This window comes from Zea mays, chromosome 4 (assembly GCF_902167145.1).
Source record: "Zea mays cultivar B73 chromosome 4, Zm-B73-REFERENCE-NAM-5.0, whole genome shotgun sequence".
In the NCBI taxonomy this organism is placed as follows: domain Eukaryota; kingdom Viridiplantae; phylum Streptophyta; class Magnoliopsida; order Poales; family Poaceae; genus Zea; species Zea mays.
In genome coordinates, this window is record NC_050099.1 from 172,218,171 (window position 1) to 172,236,341 (window position 18,171).

Consider the following 18,171-nt stretch of genomic DNA (forward strand, 5'->3'; position numbering starts at 1 on the left):
GACTTAGATGAAGGAGGTACAATAGTTGATCAAAAACTTTATCGTTCAATAATTGGTAGTTTGCTTTATATTACCGCATCTAGGCCCGATGTTATGTTTAGTGTATGCATGTGTGCTCGATTTCAAGCTTCTCCTAGAGAGATTCACTTGAAGGCCGCTAAAAGAATTCTAAGATATTTGAAGTATACTCCCAATATTGGTCTATGGTATCCCAAAGGTGCTCAATTTGAATTAATTGGATATTCGGATTCGGACTATGCGGGGTGCAAAGTTGATAGAAAAAGCACCTCCGGTTGTTGTCAATTTCTTGGTAGATCTCTTGTTTCATGGTCTTCTAAGAAACAAAATTCGGTTGCTCTATCTACCGCCGAGGCGGAATATATATCAGCCGGAAATTGTTGTGCTCAACTATTATGGATGAAACAAACCTTATTGGACTATGGAATTATTTTCAAGAATGTGCCTCTCATGTGTGATAATGAGAGTGCGGTGAAATTGGCTACCAATCCGGTCCAACACTCAAGAACCAAGCATATTGATATACGGCATCACTTCTTAAGAGATCATGTTGGCAAGGGAGATATCTCTATTTATTCCATTGGCACCGATGATCAATTAGCAGACATTTTTACAAAACCTTTGGATGAAACAAGATTTTGTTCTCTAAGAAGTGAAATGAATGTGATCGATATCTCAAATGTGACTTGAAGTTGATCACACATGTGTCGCCTTGCATCTTGGGTCTAAGTATGCTTTTTATGCTATTTATTTGGTATTATTTGTGCATTTTTCCTTTCTAATTGCTCTAGATAGTTTAATTCAAAATCTTGCATTTCTCGAATACATCATAAGTATATGCATGCATACCAACTTTTGGATTGGTCAAAATGTCCATATATGAGCACCAATTCGGATTCGGAATTCAAAATCAGAAAGTGGACAGAAATTGGAAAAATGAGTATCAGGCCGCGGACCGTCCGCCTATGGACCGCGGACCGTCCGCAGCATCAGGAAATGGACAGTCCGAGCAGCCTCGCAGACCGTCTGAAATCATCAGGGCGCGGACCGTCCGCCGCCCCCGCGCGGACCGTCCGCGACAGGGCAGAAAAAGGGGCAGAGCCCGCAGTCTTGCCAGTTGTGCCCTCTCGGTTGTTCTCTTTTGCTCTCTTCTCGCATATACTCTCTTGTGTCGAGTGTGCGCGGACCGTGAAGAGAAGTTGCGTGCGGACAGTCCGACAGCTTGCAGCCCGATTCACTCAACATGTCTTCATCACGGTATCTTCAAATCTTGTGGATTTAATCAAATTTCATCAACTTTGAGATTATTTGGGTTTCTTCTCTGATCTGAAATTAAGCAGTGGGTTTCAAAATCTGATTGGTGGGATTGTTAGTTCCTCTCAATATCAATGCTATGCAAAATTTTCAACTTATTTGGCTGGGTATTATCTGCAAAACCATCAATTTGAACCCTTGTGGCGGCTAGGGTTCTTGGAGTCGCCCCTGGTCGGTCGCGGACCGTCCGCCTGGTGGATGCGGACCGTCCGGGCCTCTGGCGCGGACCGTCCGACCCCCTAGCGCGGACCGTCCGGACCCTGACAGAGTGTTACCATTCCATTCCTTCTTATAAGTGGCGATTGGTATCAAATATTTATCTCTGGTTGTCTGTCACCTTGTTGCAGTGGTTTTGGTGGTCTCCGCAAGAAACTTGCAGGACGCTTTAAATCAAAGCGCCCTCGTGGCAATGATGATGATTATACGCCGACCACTGATTCAGAGGCCCAATCCTCAGCTGGGGCACTGAATCCATGGATGCTGAAGATTTTCTTCATGTTCATCCAGATTATCCCATTGATATCCAAGGATGGACTTATCCCAAGCGGCGATTTTCTACGGCTGAGTACTGCTCTAGACGAACTGTGAACCAATATGCTCTGCCATCAGATACCAATATTCAGTTTTTCCACACTCAGCTGCAGTTTGACGTCTTTTGGGGCACCCTGGTGGATACCAACTTCCATAAGCATCAGGTGATTGACTGGTCCTTCTTGCTCAGTCAATCAGTCATGGAGGGTCTTATCCCCAAATTTGAAACATGTGGGTTATACCAGTTTATGGGGCAGCGCACCGATGTCAATGAAATGGCAGTTAAGCAATTCTTGGCTACCTCAGAGATTGATATTGCAGAAGAAACTATCACCTGGATGACTGGCTTCAAGCGGTATTCTGCTTCTTTTGCTGACTTTGCCGCTGCCAACAGTCTGAACTATGGCACTATTTCTGCTGGGGTGGATCTATATACTGAAGATAACTTTGAGGATTTTGTGCAGTTTTATGAGCCAGCCAGGCTCGGTATACCCAGGAGATTTCGAGAAACAGCAGGACTCAGACATCATCCTGCTGTCATCAACAAGATTGCCAGAGTCACCATTCTTCCCAAGAGTGGTGATAAGAGTAAAATTCGAGATAAGTTCTGGAACATAATTCATCACATTATGAATGGAGAAGTTATGAACATTGTTCTTTTCATGATGAGGCAGCTTAATGATTTAAAGATGGACAAGAATCAAAACTTGGCATATGCTCCATACATTATGGCTCTTATCAAATCCAAGACAAGATTTGAGGGCCCATGTGAGATTGTCCACACTCCATTCAGGCCATTTAAGAATGAGATAGGGTTTCTAACCAGGCCACTCACTCCATTCCCAGATGATGAGGAAGACCCTGGCTATGAGGGTGGAGCAGCGCCTAATGTTGAGGAACAGCAGATGCCTCCTCCTCCACCTCCTCCTCAGCCTCAGCACTATTGGGAGCCTGCTCCAGGATATTTTGATTCTTATTTTCACAACATGCAGCAAGGGCTGGAGGCTCGTATTGATACTCGATTTGAGGGGTTGATGTCACATGTGGATCACCGCCTCGATGACATGCAGTCTCGCTTTGACAACAACTGTGATGTGCTCAACTCTGAATTTTCTGACCTTCGTGATCACATTCACACCAATGTCACTGATCCCATCATGTCAAGGCTGAATAATATGCAACAAAGCTTTCAAGATAACATGGGTGCTCTCTCCAGTCAGTTTGATAATCTTTCTACAACTGACAACATGCATGATATCAGTCAGAGGCAGCAGCAGCTCCAGCAGGACTTTGCCCAGTTCTCCTCCCTGTTTGACACCTTCAGCACTCATTATTACAACATGCATCCTCCGCCGAGTGATCAGTAAAGTCTCTCCTTTGTGGCAATTGATGCCAAAGGGGGAGAGAAGTGATGAGAAGTTGTCAGGCGTCTCCTTCAGGGGGAGTTGGTGGCTCTATGTGGACACTAAGACCATGCATATGCATTTTATCTTTTTTGTGCCGTTTTAGTTTATGTCTTATGCATTTGGAACTTGGTTCGACCTATTAACTCTATGTCGTATGTCTGTGGATTATTATCTGTAATATTCTGTGGGATGAACTATGTTTTAGTTCAAATTACTCTGTGTGTGGTTAATCGAGATGTGATTATAATTGCTGCGCTCACTCTACGAATCATCGCTTGTATGTCTCGATAACCATGTTTGTAGGAAAGTCTCCATCAAGCTCCAATATATTATGTGTGTTATATCTTCAACTTCAAATAATCCTGCACACACTTAGGGGGAGCCTTTCTTGCATACTGAGTTTCTATTGGAATTTATCTATCTTTTGGACAGAACTTCAATTCAAGATAAGTCCTATGAAACTCATCTCCAAAATCTATTTTATACCTTAGGTATGAGAGAGATTTGGAGAAACTAAACTTCTCTTTAATATACTATGTGGTGTTGTCATCAATTACCAAAAAGGGGGAGATTGTGAATCATCTAGGCCCCTTTAGTAATGTTTTGGTAATTAATGACAACTACTTGTGGACTAACGATTCTTGGAGAAATAAGAATGCAGGGTTGGACCACATAGAACAGGAAATGTTGAAGAGTCATACGCATTGGTTGTGGATCAGATGAAGGCAAAGGTACAATATAGGTTTTACTTTTGCCGGTCTTGAGGAGTTTAGAGAAGATACCTGACCGGATTAGTAGGCTAGATAGCCGTACTATTAAGAGGGGTCAATGACTTAGATCTGTGTAAAACTTAGTGCCTCATAGAGCATCAAGTAGTTGCATTTACATGAGGACTAACAGCGCGTCTCATTTCGTGAGTTAAAAGTTCATTCAAAAGCATGTTTGAAATTTGAGAAGTATTGGTCGCGCGGACTGTCCGGCCCTTGGGGGCGGACCGTCCGCGATCCTCCAGAGGGTCCGAAGTCTGACCATTTGGGTTGGAACTGTGTTCTATTGCACTGCGGACCGTCCGGGATTTATAGCCGGACCGTCCGCAGTCCTGACCAGAAGAAGGTAGCTTCGGGTCAGTCCCTGAATTATAGGCGGACGGTCCGCCTGTGAGGGGCGGACGGTCCGCATGTGTCTATCTCGTTTTTGGACAGGGACTGTGTGTTTTTATTGAGCTGTACTACGGACGGTCCGAGAGACCAGTCCGGACAGTACTGTCTCAGGTCGCGGACGGTCCGGGATTTATAGCCGGACGGTCCGCGTGTGTTAACTCCGTTTGATCCGAGGCTTAGGGGTTTGAAGTTGCCTGGTCGCGGACGGTCCGACCTTGAAGGGCGGACTGTCCGGACCCACCTTTTGAGACGACTCTGACATGTTCCAACGGTCATTATAGCCGTTATGGTGTACGGCGGACCGTCCGGCCCTAGGGCGCGGACGGTCCGCGCGTGCGCAGAACTGCCCTCCTTTGTGCATAACGGTTGGTTTTAGATGGGGGCCTATAAATAGAAGGGTAGCTCGTGTGTGAGAGCTCTCTTGGCCATTCCTTGCACACATTGAGCTCATTTGTGATCCTCCAACTCACTCTCTCACACTCTTTGCTTGAGATTGCATTCTAGTGAGAGATTGAGGGTTCCTAGTGCATTTGCATCATTTGGTGATTCTTGAGGCACTAGGTGGTACACCGAGCAAGCGTCGTTGGCTTGTTACTCTTGGAGGTTGCCGCCTCCTAGACGGCTCGGGTGATTGTCTCCGTCGAGCTCTTCAAGAAGATTGTGGAGAAGCCGCGGTGTTGATTGTGAGGGGTTCGTGCCTACCTCGCCGGAGCGGCAAAGGTGACATTAGTGAAATCGAGGTATTGAGTGATTTCTTGTCCACTTGGCTCAAAGATCAAGTCGTGTCTTGATAGAGGAGCAAGTGAGAGCTTGAAGTCCACCTCAACGTGGATTAGGGGTGATCGGCAAATCATCGATACCACGGGATAAATTTCGGTGTCTATTCCTTCTAGCATTACTTATTGCCTTGCAATTGATTAGTGTTTTGCTTATAGTTCTTCAAGTATTCAATCTCCGTAGTTGTCTTTCATACATTGTTTACTTATTGACACTAGTAAATTTATTCTCCTTGTTGTATTGATTAAATTTACTTAGTATTGTTGTTTTTAGTCAAAACCGTCTATTCACCCCCCCTCTAGCCGGTGTCCTAGATCCTACACTAGGAAGTTAGGGGCAAAATGCAAAGGTGATAAAACTTGCATTTGGATCCCTAAGGAAATTGTAACTAACCTTGTAGGACCCAACAAGAGTTGGGTACCTAAGTCCCAAGCCTAAATTTGCCTTGCAGGTTTATGCATCCGGGGGTTCAAGCTGGATTATTGATAGCGGATGCACAAACCATATGACGGGGGAGAAGAAGATGTTCACCTCCTACGTCAAGAATAAGGATTCCCAAGATTCAATTATATTCGGTGATGGGAATCAAGGCAAGGTAAAAGGGTTAGGTAAAATTGCAATTTCTAATGAGCACTCCATATCTAATGTGTTTTTAGTAGAGTCTCTTGGATATAATTTGCTATCTGTTAGTCAATTATGCAATATGGGATATAACTGTCTATTTACAAATGTAGATGTGTCTGTCTTTAGAAGAAGTGATGGTTCACTAGCTTTTAAGGGTGTATTAGACGGCAAACTTTATTTAGTTGATTTTGCAAAAGAAGAGGCCGGTCTAGATGCATGCTTAATAGCTAAGACTAGCATGGGCTGGTTGTGGCATCACCGCTTAGCACATGTGGGGATGAAGAACCTTCACAAGCTTCTAAAGGGAGAACACGTGATAGGTTTGACTAACGTGCAATTCGAAAAAGATAGACCTTGTGCAGCTTGTCAAGCAGGTAAACAAGTGGGAGGAGCGCATCACAGCAAGAATGTGATGACCACTTCAAGACCCCTGGAGCTGCTGCATATGAACCTCTTCGGACCTGTCGCCTATCTGAGCATAGGAGGGAGTAAGTATGGTCTAGTTATTGTTGATGACTTTTCCCGCTTCACTTGGGTGTTCTTTTTGCAGGATAAGTCTGAAACCCAAGGGACCCTCAAGCGCTTCCTCAGGAGAGCTCAAAATGAGTTTGAGCTCAAGGTGAAGAAGATAAGGAGCGACAACGGGTCCGAGTTCAAGAACCTTCAAGTGGAGGAGTTCCTTGAGGAGGAAGGGATCAAGCACGAGTTCTCCGCTCCCTACACACCACAGCAAAATGGTGTGGTAGAGAGGAAGAACAGGACGCTAATCGATATGGCGAGGACGATGCTTGGAGAATTCAAGACCCCCGAGTGTTTCTGGTCGGAAGCCGTGAACACGGCTTGCCACGCCATCAACATGGTCTACCTTCATCACCTCCTCAAGAAGACTTCGTATGAGCTACTAACCGGTAACAAACCCAATGTATCGTACTTTCGTGTATTTGGGAGTAAATGCTACATCTTAGTGAAGAAGGGTAGAAACTCCAAATTTGCTCCCAAAGCTGTAGAAGGGTTTTTGTTAGGTTATGATTCAAATACAAAGGCGTATAGGGTCTTCAACAAATCATCGGGATTGGTTGAAGTCTCAAGCGACGTTGTATTTGATGAGACTAATGGCTCTCCAAGAGAGCAAGTTGTTGATCTTGATGATGTAGATGAAGAAGACGTTCCAACGACCGCTATGCGCACCATGGCGATTGGTGAAGTGCGACCACAGGAACAATTGGAGCAAGATCAACCTTCTTCCTCAACCATGGTGTATCCCCCAACTCAAGACGATGAACAGGTTCATCAAAAGGAGGCGTGTGATCAAGGGGGAGCACAAGATAATCATGTGTTGGAGGAAGAAGCGCAACCGGCACCTCCAACCCAAGTTCGAGCGATGATTCAAAGGGATCATCCTGTCGACCAAATTCTGGGTGACATTAGCAAGGGAGTAACTACTCGATCTCGATTAGTTAATTTTTGTGAGCATTACTCCTTTGTCTCTTCTATTGAGCCTTTCAGGGTAGAGGAGGCCTTGCTAGATCCGGACTGGATGTTGGCCATGCAGGAGGAGCTCAACAACTTCAAGCGCAATGAAGTTTAGACACTGGTGCCTCGTCTGAAGCAAAATGTTGTGGGAACCAAGTGGGTGTTCCGCAACAAACAGGACGAGCACGGGGTGGTGACGAGGAACAAGGCTCGACTTGTGGCAAAAGGTTATGCCCAAGTCGCAGGTTTGGATTTCGAGGAGACTTTTGCTCCTGTGGCTAGGCTAGAATCAATTCGTATCTTGCTAGCATATGCCGCTCACCATTCTTTCAGGTTGTACCAAATGGATGTGAAGAGCGCTTTCCTCAACGGGCCAATCAAGGAGAAGGTGTACGTGGAGCAACCCCCTGGTTTCGAGGATGAACAGTATCCCGACCATGTGTGTAAGCTCTCTAAGGCGCTCTATGGACTTAAGCAAGCCCCAAGAGCATGGTATGAATGCCTTAGAGACTTTCTAATTGTTAATGCTTTCAAGGTTGGGAAAGCCGATCCAACTCTTTTTACAAAGACATGTGATGGTGATTTGTTTGTGTGCCAAATTTATGTCGATGACATAATATTTGGTTCTACTAACCAAAAGTCTTGTGAAGAGTTTAGCAGGGTGATGACGCAGAAATTCGAGATGTCGATGATGGGCGAGTTGAACTACTTCCTTGGGTTCCAAGTGAAGCAACTCAAGGACGTCACCTTCATCTCCCAAACGAAGTACACGCAAGATCTGCTAAAGCGGTTTGGGATGAAGGACGCCAAGCCCGCAAAGACTCCGATGGGAACCGACGGACACACCTACCTCAACAAAGGAGGTAAGTCCGTTGATCAAAAGCATACCGGTCCATGATAGGTTCTTTGCTTTATTTATGTGCTAGTAGACCGGATATTATGCTTAGCGTATGCATGTGTGCTAGATTTCAATCCGATCCTAAGGAGTGTCACTTAGTGGCGGTGAAGCGAATTCTGAGATATTTAGTCGCTACGCCTTGCTTCGGGCTCTGGTATCCAAAGGGGTCTACCTTTGACTTGATTGGATATTCAGACTCCGACTATGCTGGATGTAAGGTCGATAGGAAGAGTACATCAGGGACGTGCCAATTCTTAGGAAGGTCCCTGGTGTCGTGGAACTCTAAGAAACAAACCTTCGTTGCCCTATCCACCGCTGAGGCCGAGTACGTTGCCGCAGGACAGTGTTGCGCGCAACTACTTTGGATGAGGCAAACCCTCAGGGACTTTGGCTACAATCTGAGCAAAGTCCCACTCCTATGTGATAATGAGAGTGCTATCCGCATGGCGGAAAATCCTGTTGAGCACAGCCGCACAAAGCACATTGACATCCGGCATCACTTTTTGAGAGACCACCAGCAAAAGGGAGATATCGAAGTGTTTCATGTTAGCACCGAGAACCAGCTAGCCGATATCTTTACCAAGCCTCTAGATGAGAAGACCTTTTGCAGGTTGCGTAGTGAGCTGAATGTCTTAGATTCGCGGAACTTGGATTGAATTGTAGCATACATGTGTTTATGCCTTATGATCATGTTCCTTTCTGCATTTTGTTGCTAATTGTGGTGCTCAAGTTGTACAAACACTCCCTGGACCTCACAAGTCCGTTGCAAAGTGATGCACATGTTTAGGGGGAGATGTGTTACAACTTGACCCTTTGAGACTAACCATGTGTTCGAGTTTGATATTTTAGTCTCGAAGGAGGATCGAAAGGGAAAAGGTGGACTTGGACCATGAAAGACTTTCACTGCACTCCGATGAGAGGGTAACTTATTCCAAGTTCATCTCATTAACTCTTATTGCCTATTTGCTCTTAATTGAAGATTTTGGTGAGGCAATGGGGTTATGGGCCAAGATTGATCCCGTTTTGGTGCTTGATGCCAAAGGGGGAGAAAATAAAGGCCAAAGCGATAAATGGATCAGCTACCACTTGAGAGATTTTGAAAATAGTAGAATAGAGCTTTTTGGTTTTAACAAAACTCTTGCATTGTCTCTTTTGTCAAAAGTTGGCCTCTTGTGGGGAGAAGTGTTGATTATGGGAAAAAGGGGGAGTTTTTGGAATCTTGAATCAATTTTCTTTGGAAAACCTCTCTTTATGTCTCTACAAGTGGATTTGACTTAGAGATAGGATTTTGTGTTTTAATTTGCAAAAACAAACCAAGTGGTGGCAAAGGATGATCCATATATGCCAAATTGAATCAAAATAAATTTGAGTTTTTATTTGAAGTGATATTGCACTTGTTCTAGTTGCTTTATGTTGTATTGGCATAAATCACCAAAAAGGGGGAGATTGAAAGGGAAATGTGCCCTTGGGCCATTTCTAAGTATTTTGGTGATTGAGTGCCAATACAAGTGCTTAAATGTGAATCTATGCCCATGGATGAACAAAGTGCAAATCAAGAGCAATGGTATGTTTCTAAGTCTTAGTACATTGGTTTTGTGTACTAATATACTTGTCTAAGTATCAGAAACAGAAAGAAGAAGAGAAGAGAAGAGTTGGCTGTGTACAGCCAAGAGGCTGTTTCGGTCTGGGGCACCGGACTGTCCGGTGGTGCACCGGACAGTGTCTGGTGCGCCAGACCGGCTCAAGCGAAGTGGCCGCTCTCGGGAAATCGCCGACGGCGTACGGCTATAATTCACCGGACTGTCCGGTGTGCACCGGACTGTCCGGTGAGCCAACGGTCGGCCGGGCCAACGGTCGGCCGCGCGATCTGCGCGGGACACGTGGCCGAGCCAACGGCTAGAATGGGGCACCGGACTGTCCGGTGTGCACCGGACATGCCCGGTGCGCCAACGGCTCCAAATCCGCCAACGGTCGGCTTCGCTATTTAAGGAAGGAAATCGGGCACCGGACAGTGTCCGGTGTGCACCGGACTGTCCGGTGCACCCGACGACAGAAGGCAAGATTGGCCTTCTGGATTTGCTCTCAACGGCTCCTAGCTGCCTTGGGGCAATAAAAGGGACCCCTAGGCGCATGGAGGAGGACACCAAGCATTTCCTACAACATTCCTAAGCACCAAGACATCGATCTCGCGCATTCGTTTGATTGTGATAGCATATAGAGCTCTTGTGGAGTTGTGAACTCTTTGAGTTGTGTTGCGAGCTCTTGTTGCGACTTGTGTGCGTGTTGTTGCTCTGATCTTTTGAAGTCTTGTGTGCGTTGCTCATTCCCCCTTGCTCTGTGTTTCTTTGTGAACTTCAATTGTAAGGGCGAGAGGCTCCAAGTTGTGGAGATTCCTCGCAAACGGGATTGAAAAAAAGCAAGCAAAACACCGTGGTATTCAAGTGGGTCTTTGGACCGCTTGAGAGGGGTTGATTGCAACCCTCGTCCGTTGGGACGCCACAACGTGGAGTAGGCAAGCGTTGGTCTTGGCCGAACCACGGGATAAACCACTGTGTCATCTCTGTGATTGATCTCTTGTGGTATTGTGTTTTGTTGAGACTCCTTTCTAGCCACTTGGCAATCATTGTGCTAACACTTAACAAGTTTTTGTGGCTATAAGTTTAAGTTTCCCAGGATCACCTATTCACCCCCCCCCCTCTAGGTGCTCTCAGAAGGCATCAATCTTTCCGGCTAGGTTAGAAATAAACCTTCGTAAATAATTCACCTTGCCGAGAAACCTCTGCACTTCGACCTTACAAGTCGGAGGCCCCACATTCCGAATAGACTTGATTCGGTCAGGGTCTATTTCTATACCATGTTCATGGATGACAAATCCTAAAAACTTACCAGCTGACACTCCAAAAGCACATTTACGTGGGTTCATTTTCAAACCATACCGACGCATTTTATCGAAGGCTTTGCGCAAATCAGCTATATGAGAACTAAACTCAGCCGATTTGACTACAATATCATCAATGTAGACTTTCACAGTGTTTCCTAACAACTCATGGAAGATCAGATTCATAGCCCTCTGATAAGTAGCACCAGCATTTTTAAGACCGAATGTCATGACAACCCATTCAAATAAACCAATGAAGCCTGGACATATAAAGGCCGTTTTAGACGCATCTTCTTCGGCCATGAAAATCTGATTATATCCGGCATTACCATCAAGAAAGCTAATAATTCTATTTCCTGATGCATTATTGATTAATGTGTCGGCTATGGACATGGGATATTCATCTTTAGGAGTTGCTTTATTTAAATTACGAAAATCAATGCATACTCTAAGCTTACCTGACTCCTTCTCCACCGGCACAATATTGGAGACCCACTCTGCGTATCTGCAAGGTCTAATAAAATTAGCTTCTAGCAGCCGGTGGATTTCGTCCTTGATTCGTGGGAGAAGATCTGGACGAAATGTTCTAGCTTTCTGCTTGAAAGGTCTGAAACAGACTTAATAGGCAGCCGATGTTCGACAATCTCTCGGCTTAGTCCAGGCATTTCAGTGTAATTCCAAGCAAAACAATCTGAATACTCCTTCAATAGACCGATCATCTCATCTCTAGGATCGACCTCCAGGGTCTTGTTTACAAAAGTCGGCCTTGGAGTTTTACCATCTCCTATGTCAATCTCCTCCAATGGATCGGCCGATGTAAACCCCTGTCCTAGTTTATCAAGATCTCTGAATTCCTCTATCATGTCCCCCACAGAGGAATTAGATGATCTTTGTGTGATGGCGGACTTTCCGGTCTCGGGGACCGGATCATCCGTAATACTGTCTTTTCGCTGTGGTAGATGTTCGGTCTTAAAGCCCGAACTGTTTTGTGAAAGACCAGACCATCCGGCTTTAAGAGCCGAATTGTCCATGATCAACGACTCATGAACTTCATGTGTATTCATCATTTAAACTTTATTTAGGATTTAACCGATTCTCCATCGGCTCTAGCATTACAGGAATGAAACCTTTCTTATCTATACTTATGAACTGATAATCAAAAAAATCTACTCCTGTGAGACATGTAGCAGTCTCATAAGTCCAGAGTACAGGGGCATCGGCCACAGCGATGCAGGCCGATACATCAGCATGTACTTGTTCTACCTCATCGCCTACCCATTGTATTAGCATCTGATGTAATGTAGAAGGTATACATTAATTGGCATGAATCCAATCTCTGCCTAGAATTAAACTGTAATTCCCTTCTACATCAGCGACGAAGAATGCAGCAGCAAGGGTCTTAGTCCCGATGGTTAATTCAACGGACGTGACTCCCCTGGCTTTAATCGAACTATCCCCAACACCGCTGAGGGTCATGTTGGTTTTGACAAGTTCGTCATCTTGTTTACCTAATTTTCTGTATAATGAATAAGGCATTAGATTTACAGCCGCCCCTCCATCCACCAACATCTTAGCAATCGGTATTCCATCAATGTGACCGCGCACAAAGAGCGGCTTTAAATGATTTACCGATTCCTTTGGTTTAGTAAAGGCGGCTTCTTTAGGACCAAAATCAAACTGGGCAGCAACAGGTTCATCGTCGCCGATGATAGTACAATCGGAAGAAAATGTAATAATATTTACATCCATACCTGTGCGTTCTGGAGAAGCCTCGTAGTCGACTAGGTCTTCTCCTAGCAGGTTGTCCTCTTCCATTGATGTTGTCGTGTCGTTGGAGGCTTCCTGATGAACGGCGGACGGTTCGCACGCGGGGGCCGGACGGTCCGCGCCTGGTGCAGGTTGTCCAGAGCCTTCCTGGTGAACGGCGGACGGTCCGTGTGCGGGGGCCGGACGGTCCGCACCTGGTGCAGGTTGACTTTCTATTTCTGTGGCCGTTTGTTTTTTCTCAACGGCCTTCGGTCTCCATTTCTTTTGCGGTGGCGGGTATAGCGGATGTGTGTCATTAAATGTCTTTTCCGCCTCCTTCTCCTGGCTCTCCTTTGCTCTTAGGCGCTGTAACTTTCTCTTTTGAGATCCTGTCAATCCCGCTGGGCACCATCGAGGCATGGAGTATTTTGGATCGGCTATTTTGATGGTAGCCGTATCCTTTTCGGTTGTGTTGGCCGATTCGCCGAAAATCATCGGCCCTTTATTGTCTCCCTGTATGACAACATCTGCGGTGCCTATTTTGATGATGTCCCTTTTTGTTGTTTTTTGAGTTGCTGCAGGCATATGCCCCCCTGCCGGATTGGTCGGCCTTGAAGGCCGAGTAGTCCGACAATCCTATTGGGTTTGTGACTGGTGACCGGATTGAGCAGTGCTCAATCGGTCTTGTATTGGTGGCGTCAACCTGTCAAAAACAGATGTTTGGGGTGCCCCCCAGGCGGGGTACTGCGGCATCCCAAATGGATATGGTGGCATGCCCCACATTTGATTTGGGACATATGGCGGAGGTAAATATGTGTATGGATATGGCATAGGTGGATATGGAGGTGGAGGTGTCCATGCAGGTAAGTTAGGTCTCACTTGTATAGTATGACCTTTCATTTCTTCCGATTGGTGGGGTGGTCCAATCGGTCTGACCTGGCGCTGCTCATGAATGGGTGAGCGGGGTCGCTTCGGTGGCCGGTCACTGGGGTCGGCCTTCTTTTTCACATATTTAGACAACAATTGATCGAAAGTCGGGCCAGGCTTGATCAGCCGACCAGCTGCTTTAAATGTATTTGTTTTCCACGTACCTATCTCTGGTCGTCGTGGTTTGAAGGTACGTGGTCGCTGCGAGTCCTGAGCATGGCCGGACCGTCCGCTGGAGCTCTCCGGACCGTCCGGTGGGGTCCCGGACCGTCCGCGCCTACGTGTCGGACCGTTCGGGATACGCAGCACGGGTTCCTGTATCTGTCTCCCTGTCTGCGCTTGCCCCCCAGTACTGGAGGTTGTGATGGTCACCTTTAGGGTCTCCCCTCCATCGGGAGTCTTCTCGGCTACCACTTTCCTGCAAGAAACTTTATGATCCTCATCGGCCCTTTTAGAATTGCCGATGATTGCCTCTTTGCCTTTGCCTTTATCGGCCGTGTTTGGCCGAACCAGGACTTTCTTGCCCTCGAAGTCGATCACGTTCATTGGAAATGGCTCTGTATCCACCTGCATTTCCTGAAATTTCAATCATCCCTCATTAATGGCCGATTGAATTTGTCGTCGGAATACATTACAATCATTAGTGGCATGAGAAAATGAGTTATGCCACTTACAGTATGCACGACGTTTTAGCTCGTCGGCGGATGGAACAGTGTGATTTATTTTAATATTGCCATTTTTGAGTAATTCGTCAAATATTTTATCGCACTTACCAACATTAAACGTAAACTTAACCTCCTCTTGCCGTTTCTTTTGAACCGGCTGCAAGGAGGAACAAGCCGAAGATTTGGCCTGTTTTGGCCAAACCATTTCAGCAGCATATACTTCTGCTGATTCGTCATCTGAGCTGCTTTGGTCGCATTCTACTATATGTACGTTGTGACACATTGTTTTAGTAGTTTCTTTGCTCCGGCTTTCGCAAGCCAAAGCCCTCTGGTGTAACTATGCTAGTGTAAAAAATTGGATGCCTTCTAATCTCTCTTTTAAATAATATCGTAGACCATTAAAGGCTAATCCTACTAGCTGTTTTTCTGCTAAATGAATTTGAAAGCATCGATTTCTTGTATCGCGGAATCTCCGGATGTAATCATTAACCGATTCGTCTTTTGTCTGTCGCAATGACACTAAATCTACCAAATCCAATTCATAATCACCGGAGAAAAAATGATCATGAAATTTTTGTTCTAGATCCCCCCATGATGAAATGGAATTAGGAGGTAAAGTGGCATACCATGTAAACGCGGTTCCGGTTAGCGATAATGAAAATAAACGCACGCGAAATGCCTCTATGTCTGCCAATTCTCCTAATTGTGCTAAGAACTGGCCTATATGTTCGCGCGTGTTTTTCCCTTGATCACCCGAAAATTTTGCGAATTCGGGTATTCTAGTTCCCTGTGGGTACGAGTGGTGATCAAATCGGCTGTCATAAGGTTTCCGATATGATTGCCCCCCAGGGACCATGCTTACTCCGAGCTTATCTCGGAACGCCCCGGCTATTTCTTCCCTCACTATATCAATGGCAGCCGGTGCAAGACCACCGGCTCTCTGGTCAAACATAGGTGGGGTTGGCTGGATATTAGCATGTTGTCTTTCCCCCCATTGGTTTGAGTTACGTGGTGCATTTCCATTTGCTCTATATGGCTCATATGTTTGATCGTTTCTTTCCGGCCTTTTAGGTGGGGCCGGAAAGCTTTCCTGGGCTCTGGATCCTGAATTAATGGGCTGGTGCATTGCATAATGTGATGGGAAGTGTTGCTGGGACGGGCGAGGATTCAGGTAATAATCCTCCTAAAAAGACTCATGCGCGGACTGTCCGGATATGTACCCGGACCGTCCGTGGTCATATGCGGACCGTCCGTCATTGTATGCGGACCGTCCGACTGGGTGGTTTGGGTTCTGTGTCATATGTGGTGGCTCGGGCGCATATCTAGGTAACTCATTAAAAATAGGCCCGACTGTTGTTGGCCCGGACGGTCCGCGCTCACGTGCGGATGGTCCGGTCATGTGCAGATCGGCTGGTTTGCTGCCGATTTGCGGTTGCTTAGGGTATGTGTCCATCGGCATCCCATAAAGGGGTTGTGACTAGTCGTGACAACTTGTAGCCGATGTGTTACGCGTGTTATCTCCTAACTCAACCTCGTGCGAAGGAAAATTTGCGGTACTAGATTTATCAAATGCACGTACTAGTCTCTTAAGATCGCTTTGCATACCCCCTATGATGTTCTGCATTTGTTCACGCTGATCTTCTACATAATTTCTAAGAGATTGGAGATCGTTGGTATTACTTACATTGGGGATATCTGGCGTGGGTTGGAGCGAAGCCGGATCCGTTGCCCGATGTCGGACGACCTTGTTGTTCCTGTCCACTTTGAAGTTGGCCAAGAACTTTGCTTTCGCCTCCTGGATCATCCGCTCCTTGTGCTCCTCAAACTGGAGCTGCTCGTCAGCCGGCAAGGTTTCCCAAGTCGGCTCTATGATGTTGCTTAGAGAAATATCAGAGCTATCTTTTGAACCGGCCATTGAGGGCCGATTTGATGAGCCTAGATGTTTTTTCCCCAGCGGAGTCACCAAAAAGTATGTTGACGCCTTTTCGGAGCGCCAAACACTCAACAAGAACCATGGCGGTGCCCTCTGCACAGGGGCCGGACGGTCCGCGCGTAGGGGCCGGACGGTCCGCGGCCTGGTGCGAGGCGCGGTGGTGCTCTCTGCGCAGGGGCGGACTGTCCGCGGCCTGGGGCCGGACGGTCCGCGGCCTGGTGCGCGGCTAGGGCTCCTGCCTGACGTCCGGACGGTCCGCGCCCTAGGGCCGGACGGTCCGCGCGTACGCAGGGACGGCGGAAGATCGCCGACGGCGCCTGGATCTCGCTCCCGGGAGGGACCCCGTTGGGGAGTAGAGATTCTAGGTTGTGTCTAGGCTCGGGTAGACCGACCTAGACTCCTCTAATCGACGTAGAGTCGAGGAGAGGCGGAGAATTTGGGGATTGGATAGCTAAACCTAAACTAGACTAGAACTACTCCTAAGATAAAATGTGAAATAGAAGTTGTATTGATTCGATTGATGATTACAAATCGGTCGTAGACCTCTCTATTTATAGAGGAGGAGGGCTGGACCCTTTACAAACTAATTTCCGAGCTTATCCCATGATTTTAGCCAACAACCATAGCACAAAACTCGGAACCCTAAACTGCTCTGCGCACGCGCGGACCGTCCGGCCCACAGGCGCGGACTGTCCGGACCGCGGACCGTCCGGCCTCAAGGCCGGACCGTCCGCCAGTGCTCAATTATGGTTCAAACACGATCCCTCCAACTCCAAAGTTTATTGTATGTGCTCAGACTATGAACCCCTGGAGTCACAAAGAGATATTGCATTGCAGGTTTGATAAAAAAAACAGAAAACAGTAACACCATTTATATGTATTAATAAATTTATTATAAAAAACATACTACTCTTCATGGGGCGTCATAGATATTCATATGTTTTGCATAAATTTTATTAACTCTAAAATGTTTAAGGGGGTGTTTGGTTTTAGGGACTAATCTTTAGTCCCTTTATTTTTATTCCATTTTAGTTCCTAAATTGCTAAATATAGAAACTAAAATAGAGTTTTAGTTTATGTATTTGGTAATTTAGTTACTAAAATGGTATAAAATAGAGGGACTAAAAATTAGTCCCTCGAAACCAAACACCCCCTAACTCTTCGATCGTAGAGCAAGATATACGTTTCATCATTCGATCGGCCAATTCAAGCAATAAGTTCCTGCAGTTGGTGCCACAATTTCATCATGATCGCAGTCAAGTTTGCCAACAAAGCAATCCTCCTGGCTTGCTCCGGTGGAGTGGAGCTGTGCACAATTTGACACTATATACTAGCTAGTAACCGCATCTTGAATAATAATGCCACCAAAATCTCTAGGCGCGAAATACGTTCCAGAAGATTTCAGAGACGGCGCGCATCTGATTATTCCACTGAGAACACACACAGAGACTACTACTACTACCGCATTGCATGATCCTTATATAAAGTAGCGTTTCGGTACCATGTGCATGCATCAGCAGCTGGTCGGCTTTGCTTTGCGCCATGCGTGTATGGGAGCTGAGGTGTGTACCACAACTCCGGGAATAATGGGTTGAATCGGAATCACTCCCGCACCTCCCTAACCCACCACACCAGCAGCCTCTGTTCGGGCGGGGACTTCGCTACTGGAATGTGATGGCCGACGATTTCAGTGATTCACGACGACTCGGTTTAAGCATTTAGGTGGTGTTTGGCTTGAGGAATCACTTCATCCAAAATGAAGTGGTGCATCATGGATTCATTCCTTAATTTTGGTGGGATGACCACATTCCTCATATTAGT